Below are 12412 nucleotides of genomic sequence, written 5' to 3' on the forward strand. Positions count from 1 at the left end.
TATTTGACCTTTGACCTTAAAGGGTGACCTTGCCCTTTCACCACTCAAAATGTGCAGCTCCGTGAGATACACATGCATGCCAAATATCAAGTTGCTATCTTCAATATTGCAAAAGTTATGGGCAATGTTAAAGTTTTCTGACTGACGGACTGACGGACAGTTCAACTGCTATATGCCACCCTACCGGGAGCATAAAAATAATTCTGAAAGCCATATCATGTATGGAAAATGAATCTACATAAGTAAAGTCTGGGACAACATTTTACACGCATTACACTCAGCTTTCCAAAAGCAAAGCCCAATCAAATTAACCCATTTATGCCCAGTGGACTCTCCCATTCTTCTAAATTTGATCATTTTATTTCCAAAATTAGGGATGTCTAGTATATTAATTTTTATATTTAGAATATTACTTACTGAAATTCCTTTAAGCAAACAGCGTAGACCCAGTTTATATGCTCATTTTGAGCAAAATTTAAAGGGACATTTTCACAGATTTTGACAGATAATAAAGTTTGTCATGAAATGCGTTATATTGATAAATGCAAACATTGGATCTAAAAAGCTCCAGTAAAAAACAAGAACAAAATTAAAGAAAGAAAATAAAGTAACCCTAAACTGGGCTCGACCCCTGGAGTATAAGTCTAATGTTTAGACCACTTGGCTATCTGTGCTGATACAATGAGTGGTGTTTTAACAATTTATATAAGCAATCCTCGTACTGTCACAAAACAAGAACAGAACTCTCCAAATTATTCAATCCTTTCGCTTTGCAACGCTTTATAATTTTCAGGTTTTTAAATCGTCAAAAGATGCATATAATGGATATTTTAGAGCATGGTAAATGTTCAGTATTACTGTTTCCTCACAAATATTATAACTGCAACGAAAATTTGTGAATCTGAAACATTTTTTTTATTTTTGTCTATTTACCAAAACATGAAAAGGTCCCTGTAAACTGCAAATTAAATTACTTTCCTGGAAATGTAATGTTAAGTGTAATGTTGTGAGGAAAAAAATATGAGTATAATAAAAAAATCCAGTTAGTGTGAATGGCATTCCTTTCCTCTAAAATGTTTCACTTACTGTCAAATCCATTTAAAGTCTGCTTTCACTTGTATCTAACAAATTATCCTAAAAAATCATTGCAAAACACTAATGTCTCCTTCAAAACCATTGCACAAGGTTTAAACTATCAATTACCTCAGGTGATATGAATGTCAAGGAAACCAAATTCCCCTTCTATCCACAGCTATAAATTATTTCACTGAAATTTTATTTAATGTTTGCATAAAAATGCACTCTCATAAAAATATTTTAACCATCCTTGTATGTACATCTGTAATATGAATCAAGAACCTAATATAATAGGCCTATGATACAGGCCATTTTGTCACAAGTTATTTTAAAGCTTGCACTAGTAGTGTTCATCCATCGATTAGAGTTTTCATATCCTGTCATAATTGTCAATATGGGGATCATAAAATCACCATATATCTGTCCATACACACTGACCTAAATCCTGACTGTACAACTAGCCATTATCTATACAAACGTCTCCATTTCATTCCAGCAATTCCTCAATTTTATTATTATTAATTAACAAATGAGAAATTAAAGTAATGGTTATTAACAAAGAAATATAAAGAGGACCATTGCTGTTGTGGTAAATTGTAAATAATATTGATCACCCTGCGAAAATGACTATTGCCATATCCAGGATAACCATGTACAGACATTTATTTTTTACAAATTTTTATCTATGGAAGAGCGCCATGAAAGTTATCAGCCAAGTAAAAATTGAGTCGGTTAAAAACAAAGTGTCATAAAATTCAAAATAGTATCATTTAAGTTATATTTTAAACGTAGTTTTTATAGAAACACTATATACAGCAAAAACACCAAGAAATAGACAGATTTACCGTTTACTTTTTGAAATAAAAATAAAAAGGCAACATGCATCATTCGTATTTTCAGCAGTTAATCACCCAATTTAGTCATAACGTTGTTTTAATTTTAAAAATTGAAGGATGTGCATAAAAATTTCAACATATTTAAAAATAAACATAGCATATATGCTATATTAAATCAAATTACGTTAGAAAAGAAATAAAACGCGTCGCAAAAAGTATGCGATGTCGGCAGGATTCGAACCTGCGCGGGAGATCCCAAAAGATTTGCAGTCCATCGCCTTAACCACTCGGCCACGACAACTTCACATTTATGCTAGCTTAAATTACATATCCATAAGTAAACAGGTAAAAAGGCTCGTCAATCTTTGAAGAAATTGTGAAATCGTATTTTTTCAGATGATATTTTGATCAAAGTCAATATTTATTGTGAAAATAATGTATTCTAAAGGAATTACGTAAACATATATCAAATTCGAAGTTGGAAAAAAATATAATGCATCTCTCGGAAATAACCGATCATTGAAGATCGGCAATGATCGTAAAATAAATCGCGGGAAATCATTAGGGGTGCGCTACCTTAATAAAACATTCCATAAATCGATGCCCTGAATTATGGCAGAGAAAATAATGTTAAAGATTTGTTAAGGCAAAATTTTACCATTGACCATTTAGTGTGACCTTCCCCTTTGAATAAGGGAGACAAGTGTTTCATGTAACACTTAGTATTGCGACAGTGGTTATTTGTGGTAAGTTAATTCAAAATCTAATAGCCCCGTCACACCAGACTGGCGTCCTTACGGCGACCTAAGATTGCGTTTCTGGAAATTTCTGATTGTCCTAGTAAGGACGCCAATGACTTTTTCGGTAATAATGCTGTTTTTCGCCTTCCCGTCACACCAGCGTCCTGGTTTATGGCGTTCTGCGCGTCCTCATGGCGTCCTTAATACATCACTAAAGACACGCTGGTGTCGCAGTAGGAACGTCAAAGTAAGTAGTAGGGTCGCAATAGATGCCATAAGGACGCAATGAAGCGACCACTGGACGTCCATGGCAATCTTACAGCGACCCTACCACGTCCCTACTACGTCTATTGCGTCCTTAACAGAACGCCGTAAAAATGCCGGACTTCGGCGACTACTTTGAACATGTTCAAAGTGGTCTCCGTGGGCTCACGTCCTGAGCATTTTTTGGCGTCTACACTGCATCCTCTCACGTCCTTACTGCCTTCCTCCGACGTCTATGGCGTCCTCACTGCGACCTAGGTCGCCGTAAGGACGCTGTAAGGACGCCAGTCCGGTGTGACGGGGGTATTAGGTAAGTGTGCAATTGACCATTGTGGTAAGGAAATAGGTGTTTGTTTTATAAACTACACTTTATCTTATGGCTATTGGCATTTGTGCAGTTATTTTAATATCCGTTGATACAGGGCAAAGATATGTTCTGATGGGCAGTTCAACTGCTTTATGCCGCCTCCTTCAAACTTTTATTCTAAATTTATCAATCAAAGTTCAACCCTAATATTTATATTCATACATCATGACCTTACCTATATTTTACAATATGCAATCAAATTATGTCAAAGTGTCTGTCTTTGCAAAGAAGATTTAATGTCATAATCCACTCTATTGCACACACTTGAAATGCACACACATTATTATGCATTATCATCTGGTTAAAAAAAAAAAAACTTCTTTTTTGCAATCACTATTAAATTTCATCAAAACTTCCTAGACATAAATAACAAATGCTATAATTTTACCATGTTTTTCAATGACTCCTCATTAAGCTCATGGATTAGATTTAACCCTTTGCATGCTGGGAAATTTGTCGTCTGCAAAAATGTCCTCTGCTGAATTTCTAAAATTAGCATTTTTTTCATTTTTTTTCAACGAACACTATCAGAATAGCAAACAGTTTGGATCCTGATGAGACGCCACGTTCTGTGGCGTCTCATCTGGATCCAAACTGTTTGCAAAGGCCTGTCAAATTTGGTTTCAGCACTGAAAGGGTTAATGATACCCTAGTAAGCATCGCAGCAGCTGGTATATGATAATGTTAGGACAACAAAGCATTATACCATAAATATTCGTACATTTTATACTATACAATAACAGTTATAATAATAACAAGAGATTGCCAAGCAATATGGTCCCCTACCGGTGAAACTCCACCATTGTCAGGATTTTTTATATTTTTATATTTGTTGCCATAGTTACCAGAATTCTTGACGTAAGAACAAAATGAAATGACGTGCTTAATCTACATATTGCCATCTATCCATGTTTCATGGAAAAAAATATGAAGAATTTTTTAAGTTATCGCAGCTAGGATCGAGAAAAGTGTGACGGACTGACCAGACAGACAGACTGACAAACAGAGCACAAAACCATAAGACCCCTCCGGTTTCACCGGTAGGGGACAATAATATTATTATTTTCTCCGGGAGACTGGAGAGCCAATATATATTTGTTGATCTGCATGGTGCCTAGGTCAATCGTGGAAACTAAGTATAATTTCTTTGTCATTGAAAATTTCAAAATGATAGAAACTTATATATCAGCCATGCTCTGTGAAAATGGGTTTAACCCTTTGCATGCTGGGAAATTTGTCGTCTGCTAAACTGTTGTCTGCTAAATTTCTAAAATTAGCATTTTCTTCGATTTTTTTTCAAAGAATATTATCAGAATAGCAAACAGTTTGGATACTGATGAGACGCCATGTTCTGTATCCAAACTGTTTGCAAAGGCCTTCAAAATTCGGTTCCAGCAGTGAAAGAGTTAATGCATGTGTGTAAAGTGTTGTCCCAGATTAGCCTGTGCAGTCTGCATGTGTGTAAAGTGTTGTCCCAGATTAGCCTGTGCAGTCTGCATGTGTGTAGTGTTGTCCCAGATTAGCCTGTGCAGTCTGCATGTGTGTAAAGTGTTGTCCCAGATTAGCCTGTGCAGTCTGCATGTGTGTAAAGTGTTGTCCCAGATTAGCCTGTGCAGTCTGCATGTGTGTAAAGTGTTGTCCCAGATTAGCCTGTGCAGTCTGCATGTGTGTAAAGTGTTGTCCCAGATTAGCCTGTTCAGTCTGCATGTGTGTAAAGTGTTGTCCCAGATTAGCCTGTGCAGTCTGCATGTGTGTAAAGTGTTGTCCCAGATTAGCCTGTGCAGTCTGCATGTGTGTAAAGTGTTGTCCCAGATTAGCCTGTGCAGTCTGCATGTGTGTAAAGTGTTGTCCCAGATTAGCCTGTGCAGTCTGCATGTGTGTAAAGTGTTGTCCCAGATTAGCCTGTGCAGTCTGCACAAGCTAATTATGGATGAAGCTTTTCACTTTTATGATATTTTCTGTTTAAAGAAAGTCGCTTCTGAGCAAAAATCCAGTTTCGGGCGGAAAGTGTCATCCCTGATAAGCTTGTGCAGTCTGTACAGGCTAAATTCTGGGAGGAGACTTTATGCACATGCATTAAACCCCCTTTTCACAGAGCATGGGTCATATCTATTGTGAGAGAGCATTAACGACATAATGTCAATGAGAGTAGTACTTGTATTCTTAAGATAAAGGTTTTTATTTTGATAAAATTTGCATTGTTGACATTATATAACCTTTTATAGCAGGCTGGCCAATATTAATCTGGCACTGACCTTTATGATTGAATAAGTTGAAGTAATGATACAAAGAATAAATTAATTTCCCTAATAAAAATGATTTTAGTCAATGGACCCATTCCTCACTTAAAGTATACTGTAATGGCCTCATTAAACTGGTGCAAAAAGGGCACAATTTAATTAACAAAGCAAAATTCAACTAGGACACAATTCATTCGTTAAATGTCTGCGTCATGGCTTTCATGATTGCCAGGTCAATGATGTACAGCTATAGATCGTATTCATTGTATCTGGACAATTTTGTTCCGTTTCTAATAATGACTAAATGTAATGTGTGTTATTCTATTTCTATCAGTATTATCAGTAATTTTTTTATTCTAATGAACACTACAGGAATTAAAACTAAAAACTGGTTCATGATAATACCTGCCAATATGTCCCCTTAATGGGTACAAAAATTATCCTACCCTATCAAGCAATCATAACAGTAGTTAGTTTATAATCAGTCAATCAACAAGCTAAACAAGGAAGTGAAGAAAGTGTTACTAGATCACATGCATAGATCACCCATTCATGTCCCATTTGTGAGCAGCCTCTTATCAGAAAAATGACTTTATTTTGAATACAGTATCTTTTGAAAGGGGAACATTGCTGGATACTAATAATAAATCACACTTAAACCCCAAATCATTTTTATCATATTAAACTTACACACAACATAAGTTTGTAAGGAAGAGGTAAAGAAATTCATTAACAATTTAAGATAATAATTTCACAAAGAAAAAATACATCAAAAGCCTACAGCTCATACATCTATGAACGCTTGATTGGTCATAGTTGACTCGGGTACTACAAAAATGTACTCGGGAATATTCTTAAGTATACTTAAATGTGTGTCCCGTACCGTAAATATACTGAAACTTACCTGGGAACTCTAACGCTAAATGTGTCGTTGTTGACTAATTTTTTCAAATTGATTTTGTCATATTTATGTCAACATTCTGTAAAATGGCCTCTATTTAATCAAAACTCCTACTTAAACAGTATGTTGAAGCAGGTTTTGTTTAAATAGAATTTTGTTTCGTATTCCATTATGAGCGCGTTTTACATCTTACAACATTTTGGACGGGAATAAACGTGTTAGTATATTTTCCGTACCCGGGGTACATTTTAGTATACTTAAGATTATCCGTGGTACATAAAAGTAGTATCTGAGCCGACAATGACCGATCAAGCTTTATTAAGACAGTGTATGCTTAGGTCAAAACTTTGTTATTTCCATGTCATATTTTTTATTTATAAATTTGCCATATCTCATTGTATACAGCATTATCACCAAATAGAATTCTAGAGTGGATTCTGCACTCAGCGTCTATGACTGAAATCTAAGTTAAGTGTTTGTTTATAATCTTGTAACCAATCATGACTTAAACAGCTAGCACGTCTTACTTACGCTACTTTAACTAGAGAACTTGAAATCACTACTCTTGTTCATTTGGCAGAAATGCAATCAGTTTCATGTGTTATACTAGTTTGTAGGTAGGCAACTCAACCCAAATTAAGCCCTTGCTATACTTGACCTTAGTAACGACCTCTAACTACATAGGTCAGAGCTGACTTGAAACAATTAGACCTCAGAGACTAGTTAAGACAAATATGTAAACATTCTACAATAAAAAGGGCTAGTATTCTGTACCTTGATCATGATCATTTTATACTTTGTCTTATACATGTAGGTTTACATTAATTTTGACCTTCACATTGGATACCAATTCCAATTCCACACTTAGGGACAAATTTAGGGATTTCTTATAATACAAAACTGCCATCCTCAAATGAATAATTTGGACAATGTAATTAGAGATTTTGATTCAGATTTGTTCATGAAATGATTATTAATTTATAAGAATTACTTTTTCAGTCAGAATTAACAACATTGACATTATTACAAAAAGCAGAGACGTAGATAACTATCTACATCTCTGCAAAGACTTGGTACTGTCTCCAAAATGTTTAAAAGAAATTAAGAAGTCTTATGCAACATGTGGTGGTATTAATGGTAATTAAATCATGCATTTATATCAATTATCAGTATGAGTCAAACTATAATTGATACTAATTGATAACCCTTATTTAGCCATATTGATATTTCTCTTAAATGAAAACAAACTGTCTGAGAAAAAACAGTATAGCAATCCTTCTTAATATATTTTATTACAGTATAATAACAGAAGTCCCTTTATTTCAATTACATGTAATTAGTAAGGTAATTAATTCACCAAAAATGACTGAAGGCTGACTCACTTTTTGCATAAATTAGTCACAGGGCTGTGATATGTTTTTGCTCTAAAAAAGCAATTTAAAAGTAGTTGACAGTCAGCCTTTCGGGATACAAGAATGGTAATTGACGAAAATGTTGGTGATCAATGTATGAATTTAGTGTGAAAAAGTCTTTTAATATCTATATATTGATATCTTTCACATAATCTCAGTTCATTGAATGAAGCAGGAAGACCTATTATTTTTTAGCCTTAGATTTTCTAACATTTAATTAATTGCAGATGGAACATGGAGAAGTGCACATTTGCACCAATGAGTTTAACAACAGTAAACAAATATTCTTAAGTGGTTTTTAGTTGTAAGTTTATAGATTGAGATGAACTATGAATAAGTGACACTATACAACAGTTCACATATTTTACTGAAATGAATAGAACAAGAGAACCGCATAACGGATGCCATGCTCGGCTACGGGTGCAGTTTTGAATAAATGAAAGCTTGTCAGATTATTTTTTTGTCACAGTGACCTTGACCTTTGACCTAGTGACCCAAAAATGGGTGTGGCATGTAGAACTCATCAAGGTGCAGCTACATATGAAGTTTCAAAGTTGTAGGTTGAAGCACTTTGATTTTAGAGCCAATGTTCAAAACCTTGACAAAATGTTAAAGGGGCCTTTTTACGTTCGGGTAAATTGACAAAATTGAAAAAAAATGTTTCAGATTCGCAAATTTTTGTTTAAGTTATGATATTTGTGTGGAAACAGTAATACTGAACATTTACCATGCTCTAAAAGTATAAAATACATCTGGCATTGTATCCGGAAGGATGGCCGATTGGTCTAAGTGGTAGACTTTTTACTCCAGGACTCAAGGGGTCAGTGGTTCGAGCCGTGCTGAGGGTTATCTTTTTTTCTTTTTTAAATTTTATTCTTGATTTTTTACTGGAGCTTTTTATATCTTATGTTTACATTTATCAATATAAAGCATTTTATGACAAACTTCAAAACATGCCAAAATCTGTGAAAAGGCCCCTTTAAGGTTTTAGCACGATGCGGACGATGAGCTGGCTATGACAATACCTCGGGTTTTCTCCGAAAACAGCCGAGCTAAAAAACCAATGATATACTATTAACTTATTGAATTTGAAAATAAAACTGAAGCTCGATCAATCAAAAATATGATTCATTTTGCATTCAAATTACATTTAGTTAAAAGTTTAATTAAGTCAAAATTGAAATTAAAAGATTATTTCTTAAAGATTACATTTATAAGCAAAATTCTACAATTAAAGTGCATAAAGTTATTCAACTTTTTTACTCAATTGCATTAGAAAGAATATCCGTAACTGAAAGTGAAATACCTCAATTTATAAATCCAGAGTTAGCGATTAATAACATCCTTAAAACTATGCCCCATCTTGATTTATCAAGATGACTATAAGTTTTCTGACACAGATAATAATATGTTTACAAATGTAGCTATACATGCATGCTATTGCTTTTTCTACTGGTATAAATGTTTGTCCTTTAACTTATAAAAGATGAGAATCCCTTTCTTAAATTAACCCAACCAAACAGGCCAGTTTCTTGTATACAGCCACTGCGTACAGTTTTACAATTTACATGATAAAAAAAACTCTTCTTTTTTTTTACTTGTAGAAAATATATTTGAAAAATAGAAAATCAATTTTCAATAAAATTGTAACAGTTTGTTTACTAGTTAAGGATGTAATCAGTCATGCCAGGACCTTTTAATGTTATTCAAACATGAAATCCCATCTATTATATTAAATTGTGCAGTCAATTCCAAATTATCAAGTATTAAAAGTCACTTACAGTTTCAGTTACAATTCTAATGCATACAAACTTAACCAATTTAGATTCACAAATGCATAGTGGCAATATTCATTAACTTCAAATGCATTGTGAAGACTGGGTGGTGGTTATATGCATTTCACAAACTTTCTTGTAAAGGTTCATTAATTTTTCATAAAGAAGAATATAATCTTTCTATAATTATGACTCACCTTTCACACCCCAAGTGAAAGCTAATGTTACGCAAGGTAATCCTGCAAATTACCAAAATTCCTTACATCATTTACGGACATCTGGGAGATATACTACCTGAGCAAAAACTAAGCAAATTTCATTAAATAAAAGTCATTCAATAAACATGCATCATCTATGTGATTTAACAAGTCATATTATTCACCTTCCCAAAGCCTGGCAATGAAACATAACCTTTTTTATCTTATAAACAGCATTTAAAATATTAAACTTTTTCTGTTAAAATGTACTTTGTTTATAAATAAATTACCGGTACTGAAGAATTACTAATAAATTATATATTAGCATAAAAGTACTGAAAAATTATATAATGACAACAACATTTGTACACTCACTTTAACAATAGAGCCATTAATTATGGACAATAAGTTTATGATGCTTATACACTTACATTTTTTACTGTTAATTGTGAATGGCCAGAGGCATTTTTGATTTATTGCAATTTGATTCAAGGTTTTCTGGCAACTACTAAGAGAGGCGACTGTGCAAGTATCAAATCAACTGTCATACTGGATTGTCTTCCTTACAAACTAATTCAACAACAGATGTAAACAGGTGTAAAAATGTCTTTTTGTGTAATTTATGTACCTTAACGAGTTAGTGTATCATATATTTTCAGTATGGCTTACACAAGAAACAAACTTCTCAATATTTTTTTTTCAAAATGAATTTCAGTGAAGAATATCCCAATAAGTGGTGATCATTTTACTATTGAAAAGGATTTTTTCAAGGATTTTTTCAGGCACTATTTAATTTGAAAGTTTTGTCTTACCTTTTTTTACTCCCCTTTTTAACTAGAGGTTACCTCATACCTCTATAAAGTCACAACACTAGTAATTAATCATGTTTGCCAGCAAAATTAATTATGTCTGCCAAGATGCTTCCTGCAATATTTATACCATGCAATATATAATATTTTAAACAGACAAACAGTGTGCAGAACCTTTGTGAAGCTCTGAAAACTCACAAAACTCACAGCTAACACCTAATAGCTACTGGTATGAATTATGAAATTTAACATTGTTGTTACTTAATTGGACCCACAAAATATTGATCATAAGTGAATAAAAACACAATATACAATTTAAAACCAACACATTAAAAATAACTTTAGTCTTATGCCAATGATAACAAGAGCACCGCCTTGCGGGTGCAGACAGCTCATCTATTTTCTTTTTAAAGGTGAAGGGACTCTCAATTTCAATCACAAAGGAGGGAGGGGTGGAGTGAAGAGGGGTGTATAGTGTGGGGGTGTGGACATTTATTACATTATCTTCCAAAAATGCAAAAAAAAAATGCAAAAAATAAATAAAAAATTCGGGGGTGGGGGGGTGGGGGGGGGTGGGGGGGAGGGGATTCTTGGGTGCGATGGTTGGACGGTATTTCAAAAATAAAATAATAAAAATAAATATTTGTGTTTTTTAACCGTTTAAAAAAAAATAAAAATGGGGGGTGGGGGGTGGGGGGGGTATAGTGTGAGGGTGTGGTGGTCATTTGTGAGATGATCTTAAAAAAAAAAAATAGGGGGGAGGGGGGGGGGAGGGCACGGGGGATGGTTTGGGTGGAGTCTATTGTGGTATGTCAGGTAAGAGTAGTTTTGTCAAAGTATCAATCAAATCTAATCATAAATAAAGAAGTTATGGCAATTTTAGCAAAATTTTATAATTTGACCTTGAGGGTCAAGGTCATTCAAAGGTCAAGGTAAAATTCAACTTGCCAGGTACAGTAACCTCACGATAGCATGAAAGTATTTGAAGTTTGAAAGCAATAGCCTTGATACTTTAGAAGTAAAGTGGATCGAAACACAAAATTTAACCATATATTCAAAGTTACTAAGTCAAAAAAGGGCCATAATTCCGTAAAAATGACAACCAGAGTTATGCAACTTGTCCTTTTACTGTACCCTTATGATAGTTTGTGAGTGTTCCAAGTATGAAAGCAATATCTATGATACTTTAGGGGTAAAGTGGACCAAAACACAAAACTTAACCAAATTTTCAATTTTCTAAGTATTAAGGGCCCATAATTCCGTCAAAATGCCAGTCAGAGTTACATAACTTTGCCTGCACAGTCCCCTTATGATAGTTAATAAGTGTTGCAAGAATGAAAGCAATAGCTTTGATACTGTAGGAATAAAGTGGACCTAAACACAAAACTTAACCAAATTTTCAATTTTCTATGTATAAAAAGGGCACATAATTCTGTCAAAATGCACGCCAGAGTTATCTAACTTTGCCTGCCCAGTCCCCTCATAATAGTAAGTAAGTGTACCAAGTTTGAATGCAATAGCATTGATACTTTCTGAGAAAAGTGGACCTTACGCAAAAATTAACCGGATGCCGACGCCAACGCCAAGGTGATGACAATAGCTCATAATTTTTTTTCAAAAAATAGATGAGCTAAAAATTACAACAATTTACTCTGATGCAGTGGCAGTTTTGCTATTTACTTAGAAAATTATTATGAAAGATTTGTCAAAGACCATAATTAATATAAATTTTATATACATGCATGCATTATACTTTACAATAATAATTGTGTTTGAAAATGCAATTAGATGCAA

General features: G+C 33.9%; 1 protein-coding gene and 1 non-coding gene across 4 annotated transcripts in view; both read right to left on the reverse strand.

Moving 5' to 3' along the window:
* LOC127832262 (FYVE, RhoGEF and PH domain-containing protein 4-like) overlaps window positions 1-12412 on the reverse strand; it is a 102962-nt gene that overhangs the window by 55417 nt on the left and 35133 nt on the right. The window lies entirely within an intron of this gene.
* Window positions 2134-2214, reverse strand: Trnac-gca (transfer RNA cysteine (anticodon GCA)). Its single transcript has one exon. It is a non-coding gene; the product is annotated as a tRNA-Cys (tRNA).

This window comes from Dreissena polymorpha, chromosome 5, assembly GCF_020536995.1.
Source record: "Dreissena polymorpha isolate Duluth1 chromosome 5, UMN_Dpol_1.0, whole genome shotgun sequence".
Classification (NCBI taxonomy): Eukaryota; Metazoa; Mollusca; class Bivalvia; order Myida; family Dreissenidae; genus Dreissena; species Dreissena polymorpha.